General features: G+C 53.2%; 1 protein-coding gene across 2 annotated transcripts in view; it reads right to left on the reverse strand.

The window, feature by feature from the left end:
• The window catches only part of EPB41 (erythrocyte membrane protein band 4.1), a 160,962-nt gene extending 155,544 nt beyond the window's left edge, over positions 1-5,418 (reverse strand). The window contains exon 1 of one of the 2 annotated variants that reach the window (XM_044997492.1): positions 5,313-5,418. The gene's annotated coding sequence lies outside the window, so the exon portion shown is untranslated. The remainder of the gene's footprint in view (positions 1-5,312) is intronic. The other variant, XM_044997506.1, reaches the window with a different exon arrangement.
• Positions 5,419-17,691: the final 12,273 nt, after the last annotated feature.

Genomic DNA, 17,691 nt, shown 5'->3' on the forward strand with positions numbered 1-17,691 from the left:
CGTGAGCGGCTCCTGTTCGCAGCACAGGGGACTGGAGACCCAAATGTTCACAGTCCAAGCTAGAAACAAGTAGCTCCTTCAGCCTGTCCCATGAGCAGCCTCTAGTGGGCAAACAGAGCAGACAGCCCTATGTCCTAGCTCCCTGGAAGAGAAAGCTGGGTAGGAGGACTGCCACTTCCAGGTGGGCAAAGCCTAACAGACTATGACCCCTGAGACCCTGCTACCAACTACAGGCCTTACTCGCAGACAGACATTCTGACGGCTGCCAGCGTGGTGTGTCTTCTCCAGTCCTCCCTACAAGTAGAGGTACCTACCTAGGATGACACCTACCTGCTCTGCTCTACCCATGACACCCAGCAGAAGTAGCAGGGAACTATCATGCTTATCCCCGTTTATACCATCAAAGCCAGGGCAGTCAGAGGTGTTGAACCAGCTGGCCTTCCAGCACGAAGGACCTGCAAGCAGTTCAGCCACACCCTGGGGAGCAAGGCACAGGGTTAAAACAGCCAGATTCTGCCTGCATGGCAAAGCGGTGATGGGAGGAATAGTCTCATGAAGACCACAGGTATTTGAGTTCCGGTGTGCGTGCAGCAGAAAGGGCTTCCAGGGCCCCACGCACTCTGACAGTTTTCCACGCAGCACTGGCCTCAGACACTGTCGGCTGATTTACAATTACTTTTCGACTTGCTGTGGCTATGTGAGAATGGCACCTTTTCACTCCGCAGGCGTGGCAACGCATATACAGAGCGGATCAGCTGACTTTAGTGTCTTAAGGAACAGTTCAGCCCCAGCAGAGCCAACACAGTCAGAGTCTATTCCCCCCTTATCAACAGTACTATTTACTCTAAGGCCTTGTCTACCCTGAAGATTTGCCCTGAGCCCAGCCATCAAGGGCAGCCCGCAGCACAGATCCACCAGCGCCAACTCCTAGCATGAAAAGGGTAACCTGTTATCTACAGCAGCACAACTGACTCCTGCTTAAAACCTGATGGACCAGTACAAATCATGGTTTATAGCAGGCTACCTTGCCTGCAGCAGGGGTTTGACTCGCACAGTTCTGGGCGAGTTTTCTGACAGAAGAGTTTTACTTTAAACAGACCACATTTGAGAGGTGGGTCCCTGAGAAACAGACATGGAACCACATGGTGCCTTTTGAGAGTCACTTTTCAGAGCCTTCAAAGGGAGGTTAGTAACCCCTTCAGCTCCTGAACTTTTTGTGATCAAATCTTTTAGCTTTTTTCTCCTGCAGCTGATTGGGATTACATAGCCCAGGGGCTCTCAAACTGGGGGTTGGGACCCCTCAGGGGGCCATAAGGTTATTATATGGGGGGTCGCGAGCTGTCAGCCTCCACCCCAAATCCCGCTTTGCCTCCAGCATTTATAATGGTGTTAAATGTTTAAAAGTGTTTTTAATTTATAATGGGGGTTGCACTCAGAGGCTTGCTGTGTGAAAGGGGTCACCAGTACAAAGGTTTGAGAACCACTGGCATAGCCAGAGTTCAACTGTCACTTCAAATGTAAATGAAGTTGTATAGCTGTAGAACATGGCTAGTTTGATACCAAAAAAAGGAAAACAATAGTTTCACACACCTGCACCTTCTTCCTCTGGCAAACAGCTAGTCAGGTAGTAACTATAGATCAGGCCATCAGGAGTGCCAAAGAACAACTGTTTAATTACAACATCAGCTTAAAAACCACCATATCCTAGAACACAATCACCACTATCTCTGTTATCCTCCAAGCGACCTCCACAGGTCAGCCATCGACTTCAAATGAACACACTGACCTAAGGCACACCTTGAGCTGTGACTAGAGATCACTTCTAGACAATTGCCATGTCTCCCTGACTAAAATCCAAGAGGCGGCAGTTATGATAACATCACACTAGCGGCTAAAGCCACGGATCAGAAAGTACTTTCATTCTAAGCCGATATTTTCAGGCACTCACTAGAAAGGTTGGCCTTTGAGCTGAAGTTTTGCTTAAAAAAAAAAAGAGGCAGGTGAGAAAGTAACAATTCAAAACATAATCAAAACACAAAAAAAAGTCATTTCATTCGTCAAGGAATCCAGATTCTTTAGGTAACTCAGCATTACAGTTTCAAAGCAGCATGTGCCAAGCCCTTTGTGAAGAATGCCAGGGAGCTGCCAAGCTTGAAAGAAACTGGTTGAGGAAGAACTATAATTGAGTTCAACGACTGGCCACCGGAGTAGCCCCGCATTTTTGTTACCAAATCAAGAACGTATCGAATGTGGTTGTTTAGACAGCCACACACTGAAATAAACGGAGTGAGACTCCCCTTCTCTCAACCCACACACAGGTCTCTAGTCTCAACATTCTCACCTCTGTGAATGCACGTACTGGTCTTGATGCTGCCCAGGGCACATGCCGAGCACTGTATAAAGGAAAGGCTTGGTAAACAGTGCTGAGCAAAAGAGGGAACCTCAGCCCTGCATTACAGTCGCCGCTGTATGCTTGCCAAGTTTCTCCTCCCTGATCGCAGAAATGAGGACTAGGAGGGGATCATGTAACAGGGGTACGTCTACACTGCAATTAGACACCCGCAGCTGGCCCATGCCATGCTCCCAGCGCTCGGGCTGCAGGCTGTTTAACTGCTTTAGACACTGGAGCTCCAGTTCTGGGACTCTCTCTTTGTGCAAGAGTTCATTGCTGCTTCCATTGAAGTCAACGGCAAGACTGACTTTAGTGGTGCAGGACTGGGCTGTACGTTCCATGCACAGGTGAGGGCTGGGGATGGACAGAGTTTTCACTTGCTTCGTTTTGTGGCAATGGGATTCATCTGTCCAGAACACTCTGCACAGCAACTGGCAGGAGGACAAATCTGCTGGGTTCAACAACCTGTTTAAATCACATGGGCCACGCATCTCTCTCCTGCAAGCTACAATGGGCTTACATGTTTTATTAACAGCTGAGTAAGGAAACTACACGAGGCCTTTCCATCCATGACTGCCTGTATTTATTCTAAGGACAAAGGGAGAAATAATGCAGTAGCTGAAAAAATCTTTGGGCCTGATTTCATGGGTGCCCAGCCACAACTCATGAAAAAGGAGCAAGCCCTCAACACCTCTGGGGAAAAAAGTCAGGCCCCATGTTTGGAAGCTAGTCAGCTGAAGTCTCTTTCTGTGTAAAGAGTTAATATACCATTAAATATGCAATGTGCATCTTCAGGTGGAGTTAAGTATGTGGAATATACCAACACTGTAAAATAACCTAAATATACATCAATATGCCATTTAAAACATTCATAAGTATTTATCACACACCCAATCACCATGGCATCTAGGTACAAATATCAACACAGCCTAAACCACAACGCATGGAATATTTGTGGGTGGCCCTAGAACTACAGTTAATCACATGGTACTGACTCCGCCTCCCCCACATCTGCAGCAGATCAATCACATTAAGTGATGCTAAAAATACATCGGAATGTATTTTAAATATGACTCTCTCCTGCAAGCAATTGCTGAACTTGTCACAGGTATGCTGTGAGAGGGAAGGTATAATCCAATGGCTCCATTAAGAAGTTATTTACACGTTGTAAAAATTTGAGAACCCCTGTTATCCTTGATCCAACACTGGAATACATTACTCCCAGAATTACTCTGCCATACTTCTCACCAAATATTAAGTTTTTACAGGCTGTGTTATCAACAGCTCAGCCACCGGAGCTACCTACACCACAAGTTATTTGTCAGCCTTTCCGAATTTACTCAGAGCTGAAGATAAAAGTATTATTGCATTCTTAGCAGAGTTTGCTTTGCAACCTGTGCAGGGTTTATTTTATCCTCTCCAGAGGCTGTTCAGGATGAAGTACAACACGTTGAAGTTGGGTTGGTTTATGTCTGCAAGCAGCCAGAAGGAGGAGTGTTTGTTCTCCAAGAGACAGACAGGGAGAGAGAAATTCCGCAGTGCTGCCCTGGCACGAGCGTACCTCTGAACACAACAATCCGGTCTCCTGCTCACCCTCCGAGTGCCAACTCCTTCCCTGCCCTGCTAAGTCTGCAGACTCACAGTGCATTTTAACATTAGCACTCAGGCAAAGAGAATTATATGGGAGGGGGAGAGGGGAGATGCAGGAAGATGAGAGAAAGAACGCTGGAGATGGCGTGATCGGCTAGAATAGTGGATGCCACATTGCAGAGGCTGCCCATCAATTCATGCAGGAACTTTCCAGCCCCTTGTGCATAAAGTTGGGAAAACTAGAAAATATCCTGGAAAAAGCTGAACATATACAGAGGATCCTGGCTACGAGTTAGAAACTAAGTGCATCGCTTACAAGGCACAGCAATTCCCTGCGACTGCTGAGTAATGGCAAATGTCACATAGCCAAAATACCAGAGATGCAAAGTCATTCGAGCCCTCACAGTCTTCCCAGAACCACTAGCGTGTTTGGCATACCCCAGCTGAGGCAACAAGTCACTGTTGGCATATCCCTTCTCCCCCTCCCCTCCAATCCCCCATACCCCACTAGGAAAACAAGGCAAGCAGACAGGCGGGGCGGGGGGTGTGCAAATTATCCCTCTGCAGGCACAGCAAACACAACCCCAGACCTGGGCTCCCCCCCCACACACACACCTCCCCTAGGTATTCTCCCCTTGGCAATCCCGGTCTGCCTCTCATTCCCCCTTGGGTACCCTTAGCCCACCCAGCCCTCACTCCTTGGAGCCACCCTGGGTCTCTCTCTCTCCTGCACCCTCTAACTCTGCTCCCCAGCTCTCAGGACCCTCCCCCAATCTCCCTGCTAGTCCCCAGGGGGAAATTCGGGGGGTCTGACTCCCAGAGCCCCAGGTGAGTTTTCTGGTCAGAGATTCAGCCCCCTAATTCCCTTCCCCTCTGAAAAACCATTGATGCCCTGCCCCTCCCACTCCCGCTGCCCCCCGAGGGCCCCCGCACTCCCTCTGCCCCCCCAGGGGGTCCCTGCTCCCCCCACTCCCGCTGCCCCCCCAGGGGGTCCCTGCTCCCCCCACTCCCGCTGCCCCCCCGGCACTCCCTCTGCCCCCCCCGGGGGTCCCTGCCCCCTCCACTCCCTCTGCCCCCCCCGGGGGGTCCCTGCCCCCTCCACTCCCTCTGCCCCCCCGGGGGGCCCCTGCACTCCCTCTGCCCCCCCCGGGGGTCCCTGTCCCCCCCACTCCCGCTGCCCCCCCGGCACTCCCTCTGCCCCCCCCGGGGGGTCCCTGGCCCCCGCACTCCCTCTGCCCCCCCGGGGGGCCCCTGCCCCCCGCACTCCCTCTGCCCCCCCCCGGGGGTCCCACCCCCAGGTCCCGCAGGGTCCCTGCCCCCGGCTATTTACCTGCGCCGGGCACCCGGGGCGGGGCTGCAGCCCCCCTTGGCCTCGCCCTGTCGGAGGCGCCTCTCCCCACCGGCCGCTCCGAAACCCGCTCCACCTGCTCGGGCTGGAGCCCTGCCCCCGTCTGACGTCACGAGATCGCCCTGGGCCCACCCCGGGCCTCGCCATTGGCTACCGGCGCCGCCTATCAGCCGTGGAGGGGCGGGACCTCGGAGAGGCCGCTGCAGTGGGCGGGGCAGACAGGTGGAGATGTGACGTCAGGGGCGGGGGCGGGGCCAAAGCAGGCAGCTCTGGCCAGGTGGGCAGCCAGGCAGGGGCTGTTATTGCCAGGGCTGGGGGAAAGGGGGCAATTGTCCTGGGCCCCCAGAACATGGGTCACTGGGGGAAGTGGGAGAAATGGGATGGGGGGGCCAGCACACACACAATATTCTGGGGCCCCAGATTTCTCTCTCCCGGCCCGGTTATTGCAACAGACCCTAATTCAGTGGGAGCAACGTCGCCATCGGCTGGGCTAGCAGGAGTCCAGCCCCCGACGGCCACGGCCCAACAATGGCATCACGGTGCCCGGCGGGGACACCGTGACCAGGCATCGTCATGGGGGGAAGGGGGGTGCGGTGGGTTACCCACAAGCTATTCCTGGACCTGTCACTTCTATTCTAGACAGCTAGATTCTTGTCCCTCCCTCCTCACCGTAGGATTTCAGCACCTTCTAATAATGCATTAAACAACGTGGCTAACACCTTTCACGGATGGTTCACATCCTCCCCGCAAGAGGAGAAATGTGTGTGCAGTGGAGTGTTTTGTTTTGATGGGGAGGTTTTAACACAAGTCTGTCTGTGCTGCTCTGCATGTGTTAGAGAAGGCAAGTTGAAGAAGCAGGCCTGGCACTGAGAGCGGAAGGCGTGGCCGTTTGGGGTGCGCCTTTAACCCTGTGGGATTTCACCGCACAGTCTCAGACCAGCCCCCTCCAAAGTTCTGTCTCCTGCACAGCGTTTTACCTTTGTGATAGGATGTTCCAGCGTGCCTGAGTAGTGGAGCAGTCAATCATGATGCTCATCCCAAAGCTTTAGGTTTCTTTAGGTTTTCTGGGACCAGGTCATTGAACTCCATGATGATAAGCCCCGAAATCCTAAACTTGGCTCAATATTCTATGGGAAGCCAGTGCAGAATCGGCAACAGGTTTGATGTATTCATGGTAGCCTGTGTTGATGAGGCTATGTGATGCAACCTTCTGTACTAGTTGGAGTTCCCTAAGGACCGATAGCTGCACATCCATCAGTATTGCATTGCTGTAGTCTAGAAGGAGGTAACAAAGGTTTGTATCACCAAAGCCAGGTCATCATCTGACAGGATGGGATGGTGTTTCCTCGCCGGGCGGAAATGGTAGAATGTATTACTCGCAGATGCCATGGGAGAGCTTAGTGTCAGTGAGGAATCCAGGAGCACCCCTAAACTATGGACTCAACTGACAATTGTGGGTGCATATCCAGCCAAAAGAGACTGCACCATGGACGCACCTCTAGGCTAGAGAGATGCAGGAACTGTACTTAGAGGAAACGGGACATGTCTGGAATCTCTCTTCCTACCTGTCAAACTCTTCCTGGAGGATGAAGGTTCTCACATTGTAACATCAAGAGGCCGTGCCGCCACATAGTGTCACCCCTGAACATATCATTTAAAGGCCTGGCAGGACAGTCCTCGGTGTAGCACCACTGCAACATGGAAGTATGTTTAGGTGGCCATCCAGGGCCGCCCAGAGTATTCTGGGGGCCTGGGGCAAAGCAATTTCGGGGGCCCCTTCCATAAAAATAAGTTGCAATACTATAGAATACTATATTCTCGTGGGGGCCTGGGGCAAATTGCCCCACTTGCACCCCCCTCTGGGCGGCCCTGTGGCCATCCCTCTTACATACGATACCACGGTACTCAGTCTACAGCATTGTTGCTGTCATAGCACTAATTTAAGCTATAATGTTTTGACCTTTATTCCATGATACTGTGGTTAATTGTTTGTAAGAGATGTCCCAGGCAGGGCCGGCTCCAGGCACCAGCTTAGCAAGCAGGTGCTTGGGACGGCCACTCCGGAGCGGGACGGCACGTTCAGCTATTCAGCCGCAATTCGGCAGAGGGTTCCTCACTCCGGCTCAGAGCGAAGGACCTCCCGCTGAATTGCCGCAGATCGCGATCGCGGTGTTTTTTGGGGTTTTGGATTTTTGCTGCTTGGAGCGGCAAAACCCCTGGAGCCAGCCCTGCTCCCAGGTCAGGGCTAATTGATTAAACGGTACACCCCTTCCAAAGCATTGCGATATCAGACACTTGTTAGAGGGGATGGGATAGTGGCCTAAGATGCAGATTTAAAATCCTACCCCTTCTTGGACTCAGAGGTTCCTATCCCAGCAAGTTACTCTCCACCTTTTACCCTTCCCTAGTACCTAAGCTGTTCCATGTGAGTCATTCATATGAGACCTTCCATGTGTTCTGTGTGAATATTAAAGATTTCATGATCTCTTCATAAGAAAACTGTGCCACTGACTCTTTCACCAAAATGTCCTGCTCCTGCCGCCCTCGCCAACTGTTGTGCTGTTTGTTGTTACCTTTCTCCTCAGAGGTGGCTGCATTTCTGCGGTTTGTATTATTGCTTTATAGTAGATGCTGTAGTTGAGCTTACAGGGGAACTTTCATCATAAATCCCCTGCTTCCAGTTACTGCTAACTTTCTGAAAAGTTTCACATTTTGGCCTAGAATTTTCCATATCTATTTTCAGATCAAAGATTATTATATTTTCAAAACTGAGCAAAATCCATTCACTGGTCTTTGAGTTATGCAAGGGCACACAAAAAATATTTTTCTGCTGTAAAAACTTTTTTAAAAACTCCTAGACATATAACAAATCAAGTTACATCTTTTCATATTGCAAAAAAAAAAAAAACAATTAGTGATGGAGAATTCTGTTTAGCACATGCTCCGTACTCAGTTTAGAGTTCTGGTACCATGTATGAGTCTATAGAATGACTGACTTACATTTGTGAGGTTAATATTGTTTATAAAGTATCTTGGAATCTCCCAAAGAAAAGGAAATGTAGAACTACACAACACTGTGATGTGCTTGCTAGTGTGTATGTGCAGCACAATTCTCAACAAGATGGAATCAGAAATGCTCCGAGGTTTCTAAGTGTTGGCTTTTTCAAAAGAGCTCAGGGCTAGATTGTTAAATTCTCAGCACTCATAACTGGGCCCAGATTTTCAAACACCTCAGCTCCCAATAGCTACCCGCATGCTGACCTCTCTGGAAAAATATATCCACTTATTTTTGTGCCTAAATGGCAGCTGATCTCATCTAAACTATGACCCTAAACTGTTAACAGATAACAGATTTTTTTGCTAGCTCAAGTGGAATGCTGGGCATGTGCTTTTGGAGTGGAAATATCTGAGTCCTGCTCTGGGGCTGGACTGCCCTTTCTTCTGCTGACTGTGTCTCTTGTGCTCAGGGCCGGCTCTAGGTTTTTTGCCGCCCCAAGCAAAAAAATTTTTGGCTGCCCCCCCCCCCCCCGCCCCCAGACATGAGCCCCCCCCGCCCACTAGTACCCCCCACTCACACCCCCTGTTGCCCCAGCACTGGCCTCCTCCCCAAATGTGGGATCCGCTACCAGCACACTGCAGCCGAGCCCTGGCCCAGCTGCGACTCTGTCCCCATGCGGGTGGAGCTGCTGGGCAGCACGGAGCGGGAGTACTTCCAGGTGGCGGCACGGCTACGGGGTGGCGCAAAGAACACGGCCCCCTCCCTGGGCTTCGCAGCACTGCTGGTGGCCAAGGTGGATCAGTTCGTGCTCACCGCCCTCACCCTCGACATGCTGGCGGCCAAAGACCTGGAGAGCCCCCTGGACCTGCTGCTCTTCAGCCTCACGGTGCCCTGGCCCAGCCCTGGCAGGAGGGAAGGCGAGGATCTCCGGCTGCAGGGCTACCTGCTCAGCACCGACGAACCCAGCCGGCCGCTCACCTCCTCGCACATTCCAGGAGCCCCTCGCCACCATCGCAGCCCGGGCTCGGCTCCAGGGGACCCCGTTTCCCTCCCTCCCCGGCTCCTCACACACACTGGGTAGGGCCGCCCAGAGGATTCAGGGCAAAGCAATTTTGGGGGCCCCTTCCATAAAAAAAAGTTGCAATACTATAGTAACATGTATTTGGAAATGTAAAAAATAACTAGTGAAAATTAATTTGTAATAATTTGAAAATACACCAAATACATTATTTAAAAACATTAAATGCTTTACTGGTCTGTATACATTTGCAATTACAAAATGGGCTGTTGCTGGGTGATGGTGATGGTTGGTGCCAATGGGCTGTCACTGCCTGGAGGTGGTGCTGCTGTTGCCCAGGGCTGGGTGGGGAGCTGGGCTCTGGGGGGTGCCCGGCTCACAGGGGCTGGGCTCAGGACTGTGAGGAGATGGGGTCAGAGGTTGTCTGGCTCAGAGGGGCTCGCCTCAGAGCTGGGAGTCTGGGGTGGGGGGATGGGGTCGGAGGGTGCCCACCTCAGAGCAGCTGGGCTCAGAGCTGGGGGTCAGGGCAGTGGGGGATGGGGTCGGGGGTGTCCGGATCAGAGGGGCTGGGCTCAGAGCTAGGGGTCAGGGCTGTGGGGGGAATGGGGTCAGGGAGGTGTCCGGATCAGAAGGGCTGGGCTCAGAGCTGGGGGTCAGGGCTGTGGGGGGAATGGGGTCAGGGGGGTGTCCGGATCAGAGGGGCTGGGCTCGGAGCTGGGAGTCAGGGCGGTGGGGGGAATGGGGTCAGGGGGGTGTCTGGATCAGAGGGGCTGGGCTCAGAGCTGGGGGTCAGGGCTGTGGGGGGAATGGGGTGAGGGGGGTGTCTGGATCAGAGGGGCTGGGCTCAGAGCTGGGGGTCAGGGCTGTGGGGGGAATGGGGTCAGGGGGGTGTCCGGATCAGAGGGGCTGGGCTCAGAGCTGGGGGTCAGGGCTGTGAGGGGGATGGGGCTGGGGGGGTGCCCAGGTCCTAGGGGCTGGGCTTGGAGCTGGGGGTCAGGGCTGGGTGGGGAGGATGGGTTTGGGGGGGTGCCCAGGTCCGAGGGGCTGGGCTTGGAGCTGGGGGTCAGGGCTGGGCCTGGGGGGTAATGGGGTCGGGGGGGGTGCCTGACAAACACCTCCCTGAGACCCCCCAATCCAACCCCCCTTCCCTGGCCCCTGACCGCCCCCCCCCCACAGAACCTGTGCCCCCTCCCTGCCCCCGGGACTCCCTGCCCCTTAGCCAACCCCCCCGCCCCGGCTGCTTACCCCCGGCTCACCGCGCGGCAGCCGCATGGCTCCGGAGGGGGCTGAGCTCTTCCCCGCTCAGAGCCGCGTGGGGAGGGGGCGGGGCCGCAAGCTCCAGGCTGAGCTCAGCTGCCTCCGCTCGGCCCAGAGCTTGTAGCCCCGCCCCCTGACCACGCGGCTCTGAGCCGGGCTGTTTAGGACCCGGGGAACAAGCGGAGGAGGAGCGGCCCGTCTTCTGCAGCCAGGCGGGGCCGCGCTACCGGTAAGGGCCCCCCCCTCTCCCCCAAGCGGAGCCGGTAGCGCGGCCCTGCCCTGGCTGCAGGGGATGGGCCGCTCCTCGGCTCGCAGCGGCAGGATGAGCCTTTTGCCGCCCCCTGTATTCTGCCGCCCTAGGCAGCAGCTTGTTTTGCTGGTGCCTAGAGCCGCCCCTGCTTGTGCTTCAGAATCTAAACCAGGGTTTCTCAAACAGGGGTTGCTGCTTCTGTAGGGAAAGCTGCTGGCAGGCTGGGCCGGTTTGTTTACCTGCCCCATCCGCAGGTCCGGCCGATCGCGGCTCCCACTGACCGCGTATCGCTGCTCCAGGCTAATGGGAGTTGCTGGAAACGGCGGCCAGTAAGTCCCTCGGCCTGCACCGCTTCCAGCAACTCCCATTGGCCCGGAGCAGCGATCCACGGCCAGTGGGAGCCGCGATCGGCCAGTAGGTAAACACACCGGCCCAGCCCGCCAGGAGCTTTCCCTACAGAAGTGGCGACCCCTGTTTGAGAAACCCTGATCTAAACTTTCATCTACATCTATACAGCCTGATTCACCACTCTGTTATGACGGCCTTACAGCAGTGTATGCTGTGTGAAACAAGTGTAAACTGAACAGTGAGATCTGCGTGAGTCTGAAGACAGTTTAACACAGTGGTTCTCAAACTTTTGTACTGGTGACTCCTTTCACACAGCAAGCCTCTGAGTGCGACCCCCCCCCCATAAATTAAAAACACTTTTTTATATATTTAACACCATTACAAATGCTGGATGCAAAGCAGGGTTTGGGGTGGAGGCTGACAGCTCACGACCCCCCATGTAATAACCTTGTGACCTCCTGAGGGGTCCCAACCTCCAGTTTGAGAACCTTATAGACGTAAGAGAAGAGTGACCTGCTTCTATTCATTTCAAGAGGAAGCTGTCTCTGAAGTCCAGTGATGACCATTTAAATGCCAGCATTGTTAACAATTTTACTGTTGGCCAAAGCATTCAAGAAAGGAGAGAAACCGTCATATTATGAAGCTCTTCACAACCGACTGTAAGTAGCACCATAAGCATTTCACAGGAGTACTGTGAAAAGCTTCACTGGAGGTTTTGAAAAGGAGGCTGGGTAGCCATCCACTGTGGGTGGATTAGACACAACAAATCCTGGTGGGGGTTAAACTAGATGACCCTTGCGGTCCCTAGGGATCTACGATTCTATGATTTTGATGTCACAAGTGGGTGGGTCCTGAATTGTGGGTGGAGTCCAGGACAAAATCCCATGCTTATTTTTTTTCCTCCCAATCTGCCCCCTGGTTCTATCCCTGCTGTTGTTGCATTAAATGTCACATGCAGCATAGGAACAACTATCCTAAGTGCCCATGGATTTTTTACAAAGTTAATAACTTCACCATGCACGTGAGACATCTTGTGATGGAAAATGTTGAAACGAAACCCTTCCACGTTTCTGAATGGAAATGGCTTGGAACGTTTTGTTGCACAAAAGCCTTCGGCGTTTCAGCTTCTCCTCCAGACTTGGGAAGAAAACCAGTGTTGGCGTTTCTCACAGGACGGAAATGCCAAACTTCAGCTCTAGTTCAAGCATGACTTGCCCCAGTGCAACCAACCAGCCACAAAGGAAAACAACACAGCAGGTGCCACTTTTTAATTGTCTCTTAAGGCTTGAAATCATTTTCCCATGTGGACAAGCCCTTATGTGCTCCCTTTTGTGTGTGGACAGGACCTTAGATGTGTCTTTCTTCAGAAGGGGGTTTAAATCAAGCCCCATGTTGTCCGTCTCCAATGGCCCAGGTGAAAGTTAAAGGCCCACAGCCCCCGTCTTGAAATCAACCAAGGGTAAGTCTAATGGCCTCACCAAATGAGGTCTGGCCTCGCAAGAGCCAGATACTGCCTGCTGCAGTCACTGAGTAAGTTATCCTGCATGATGATTGCAGCTATGTGGACACAGCGTCCTTGCCATAAGGAAGAATCGGTCAACATCTATCCAGATACCACGGACAGAGCAGGCCAAAGGAAGAACTGATGCGAAGGAGTGCAACTCCCATGGTAGCAACTAACAGGAGAGCAGTTAAAGGGCAAATAAATTAGCTCCCCCACTACACATACACACACCCCCTTTACCACGCACCCTCAGGTCAACGTTTCTGGCTGCATCTGCTATCGCATCGCCTCACTGGGCAGATCACACTCATTAGACTGGAACACAGTCCTGCTAGTTATTTTTCCTAGCATGCGCGCAGTGCGCAGTCTTCTAAGAAATGCTGTATTTCTGTCCATGATGCTGGAACCCTTTGAATAGTGGGGGTGCTGAAAGCCAGCCCCCTTTTCCCTGTTTGCACACCCTCCCCCAGCTGAGGCTGGGAGCAGTGCTGTGTCTCCAGGAGGGGGGGACCCAAACAGAGGCAAGGGGGCAAAGGCTGGGGGCGGGCCCGCAGCCAGGACCCTGCATGTGGGGCCAGTAGCAGAGCTCTGGCCACAGGGCCAGTGGCCAGGACCCTGGGAGCAGAGCCTCGGGAGTGAGGAGCCGGGTGCAGGGCCCCAGCATAGGGCCAGGGAGCGGAGCCAATGCCCCAAGAGCAGAGCTCCAGGTGCAGGACCAAGAGTAGGGCCCCGGGCACAGGGCCAGTGGCCAGCGAGTGGGGCACGGGGCACGGGGCCAGTGGCCGGGACCTGAGCCCCGTGCTGGGGAGTGGAGGCCTGGCGCTGGCCCCGTGTAAAACCTGGGGGGTGCTGCAGCACCCCCCGCACTCCTAGTTCCTGCGCCTTTGATTTCTGTTGGTTTTGTGGAGCTCATCTTTGCAGGGAGCTGCTGCAAACAGCAAGAGTTATCTCTCAGTTTTCATCTCTGTAACCGCAGCCAATTCTTGGGGCACAGTGGCTTCCTGGGAATCCAGCATTGGCATACAGGCTGAGATTTCTGAAAGGGGGGTGATGGCATGCATGTTGTTTGGAGCCACCTTTGTTCCAGGACTGATGTAGATAGTGTCAATAAACAATACAGTACACACCAAGGAAATAAACTGACTCTGCATCACTGATTTCTCCTTCTAAGGAAAACTGACCTGGTGTAAAGCAGGAGGGATGCCACTGAAGTCAGTAGAGTTACACCAGTGTAAATCTGTGGCCATTCATACCTGGGAAGAGGGGGTGCACACCTGCTTTGCTCTCATTTTGGCCTGATACAGGGCACCAGAGAATCACCGGGGTAAGCAAGAGCAGGAGCAGAGCTGTTACGGTTGTTCCCCATTGCAATCCTCTCTCAGTCAGACACGGGCCAAGGGCGGCTGTGTGTAAGTTGCTGCTGGGTGCAGAACAGCTGCTCTATTTGCTTACTCAGGGCCTGACTGTCCTTTCATTGCTGCTAGTTTTGTAACTCCACCAGCTTCATCGGACGCTGCCGGGCACTCAGCACGTTTGAAAAGCAGCTTGCTTCTCTGTATGTATTTAACAGCCTAACTGCAAGCTCCAAATCTTGGCCACTGGAATCAAATCCTATTTTTCCCCCTGGAAACCGATTAATTTTCATTCTCCAGAATTTCAGTGTCCCAAGTCGTTGTGCAGCGACCTAGATTTTCTTCAGAGAAACTTTCCCCGGGGAGTGAGGCCTCCCGAGTGCTTTTCCTAACTCAGCCACTCACTGGCTGAGTCACCACCAGCAAGTCACTTCAATTCTCGGCCTGTTTCCCTGTCTGCAAGAGGGAGATAAATATCGTTATCTATGTCACAGAGAGGAGGCTGTGAGATGTAATTCATTCCTCTTTGTAAAGCCCTTTGAGACCTTCCATAGCAGGTGCTGTAGAAAGGCAAATGACCATTAGAAATGCTGGGGGAGCCTCAGATGAAGGAGAAGCATTGAGGTGGAATAATCTCCCAAGGGAAGTGGTGAAATCCCATTGTTTGGACAATTTAAAACTAGTGCACTAACAACTGCATTAGAGACAACGCTCCTGGCCTGCCCAGCAGATGCCCTAATAGGATTCATCCCTCTTCGGCACTTAGGGTGATCATGGCAAATGATGTGTTCGAGTGGCCCTTCCTGCAGTGTGGAGAGCCCTGCCTGTGCCCGTGGGCCCAGCATGGTGCGAGTGAAGCTGGCCCAGTGCTTGCTGCAGCAGCCTCTGGACTTATCAGCTTTGTGCATGAACTTTCCAACCAGCTGCGGCCCGGCCGCTCAGCGACCGGCTCTGCTGACGGAGCAGGGAAAAGGGCTGCTGAAAACAAACAAAGCCAGACAGGGGGGTGAGCTGGCGAGCGGCAGCCCCATTGAGCTGACCCCGCACAAAACCTTTTGTTCTCCTTCCTCAGCCACTCGGTAGTTTTGAGTGGAGGACTCTGAGCAAAGGCGCTTTCATTGGACCACAAAGCAATGATTAAAGCCAGGCCCCCGGGCTCTGTTCCAGGCTCTGCTACTGATTCTCTGGGAATCAGGAGATCCCTTTCCCTCTCCGTGCCTTGGCTTCCCCGTGTGTAAAATGGGGGTGATACCCTGACAAATCCACAGTCACCGAGGATGTCACAGCTGCCATTCTGCTAGGCCATGTCCACGAGGAACTGCACAGCCACAGCAGGGTCAGAGCTCAGACTTTCTTGCTTCAACAGCCCAGGCCTATTAGATGAGAATCTCCATTAGCTGTTAGCCAAATAGGGTCCATGACACATGGCTGAGCAGTTCCACTTTGGTCCATTAGAGGGCAGTGGTGCACACACCAGCCAGTGCCTTACAGTATTTCCTTCCTTACGGTGGCTGTGAGGTTAACTAATGTTTGTTAAGCAGGGGTTGAACGGGGGGAGGGGCAGAAGGTGGTACTTGTCCAGACTCCTCCCACAAAATAAGCTCAGCTCATATGAGTCGCCCGAACGAGAGGCTGCTCGAAGTAGCTTGTGTGGCTGTTTACAATGTGCTCATGCAGCTCTCTGAACTCCACAGGGTGCCTTGAGCCTGGCTTCCCCTCAGTGGGGCCTCACTAGCCCCCAGGGCTCTGATTGGCTTCTCAGGACAGGGTCCTTCTTGATGGGAGATAAAAAAATAAGTGGCGGCATCTCCCAAACGCCACCCAGCTTGTGGCACCAGAATGAGAAATCGCTCCCAGAAAGCAGTGCAGATCTGGGACCCACCCTCTCCTGTGTTACGTGAGGAACCTAGTTCACAAACAGGCATTTCCATGATCATCACTGCACATCAGAGTTAGCACCTCACTGAGATGAATGCGACAATTCACATGTCCTCTGCAAACTCAAGCAAATCTCTCTGTCTCACTCACATCTGGGTCACATTTTTGACATTTTCTTTGCAACCATACAAGCTAGAGACTTTTTAAAAAAATTAAGAAAGAAAGAAAGCTGAGATGCGGGACAAGAAGGAAGCACTCGGAGAGAGGTGCCAGTACACCATACCATGTAAAGCACTCAGAGGTGCCTAGCTGAAAGGTGCTAGAGCAGGAGAAAGTATTTTTTTGTGGATGGCATCTTTCACTGCAAAAGTGTCATGAAAATTTGTATAGATGGGTAAAATACGGAGTCCTGTGCACTAGTGTGAAAATAAAGCCTAAGCTCCGTAGCACTGGAAGACAGCACATCCTGTTTGATTGGACAAATGAATGACTGTCGCTAGCGTAATGCTAAGGAATCCAGATCATCTCGTGAGCCGTGTGGGCCAGAGACCCGTGTAGCAAAGAGGAGCTCTCATGCTAATCAGTAGCTTTGTGCTCAGTCTCTCTCGCTCTCATTTTAAGAGTTAATATTCTCACCGCTATTTTTCATGCATCTTTTGCTAATTGGCCGGGGGGGGCATGACCCCCTCAGCAGCCAGTCAGGACTCCCCCTCATTGCACGAAATTCACCAGCTGATGCTGAGCAAAACAGAGTGCTTAAGCACGATGGCCAATCCTGAACTCCGATTGGCTGGCGAGGAGGTCATGTGATGTATAAAGCCACCAGGAGGGCGGCGATCTGTTTGCTACCCAGTGGGTGGGGCCCGTCAGCTTGGTCCCAGAGCCTGGATCTTGACGCTGGCCCTGGTGCGAGCAGAACGGCAGCTGAGCTGTGGGCGGGGGCAACGCTCGAGTTCTGGAGAGCTGCTGAGCCCCCTCTGGCTCCCAGCGGAGGGGGAGGGGGCGAAGATCATGGGGGAGGAGGGCGGTTGGCAGAGAGCTCTGCAATCAATACAGCAGATGTTGTCAGCGCGACAGGAGGATCCTGGTGGGATTTTTGGCACCGGCCCCTGTACCAGTTTTAGGAGCCTCTGTTAATTATAGAACATTAGCTCTGTGGGGCAGATGGCGTAATCCCGCTGATGCCTGGGCATGTGTCATGGCCCCCTGGTGTCATGTGGGCACGTGTCATGGGCTTCCCAAGGTGTGGGAAGCTTGCTAGAGGCATGCGGGCTGCCCACACAGAAGAGGGGCCCCCTGGCCATGGCAGGCAGCAGGGAGGCCTCTCACCACCAGAGGAAGATTAATTGGCCAAGGGTATGTGTCTGCTCTGCAGAAGCAGCTGTTTGCCTGGAGTCCTAGCTGGAGCCGCACGTGGGTGAAAGAGGACAGACAGAGAGAGAAAACTCAGGAGCAAATCTCGGGCTAACTTTGTCCAGCGTCCACAAGGAAATACTGGGGCCCAAATTTCACCCGGGTGTAATCAGGTGCAACTCCTGTTCAAATCAATGGAGCTGCATCTGCTTGGCACCAGGACCGAACCCGGGCCTATGTGTGGACACCAGTGCTAATGCAGAGTAACTCCACCCAAGTCAATGGAGTTACTTTGGATTTGCGCCAGTGTAATGGAGACGAGAATCGGTCCCTGCGAGTCTGGATCCTGCTGTGAAGAGGATCCGCTGCTCACAACACATCCTCTGATGCCCCTTTTGCTCCT

This window comes from Mauremys mutica, chromosome 23 (assembly GCF_020497125.1).
Source record: "Mauremys mutica isolate MM-2020 ecotype Southern chromosome 23, ASM2049712v1, whole genome shotgun sequence".
NCBI lineage: Eukaryota > Metazoa > Chordata > Testudines > Geoemydidae > Mauremys > Mauremys mutica.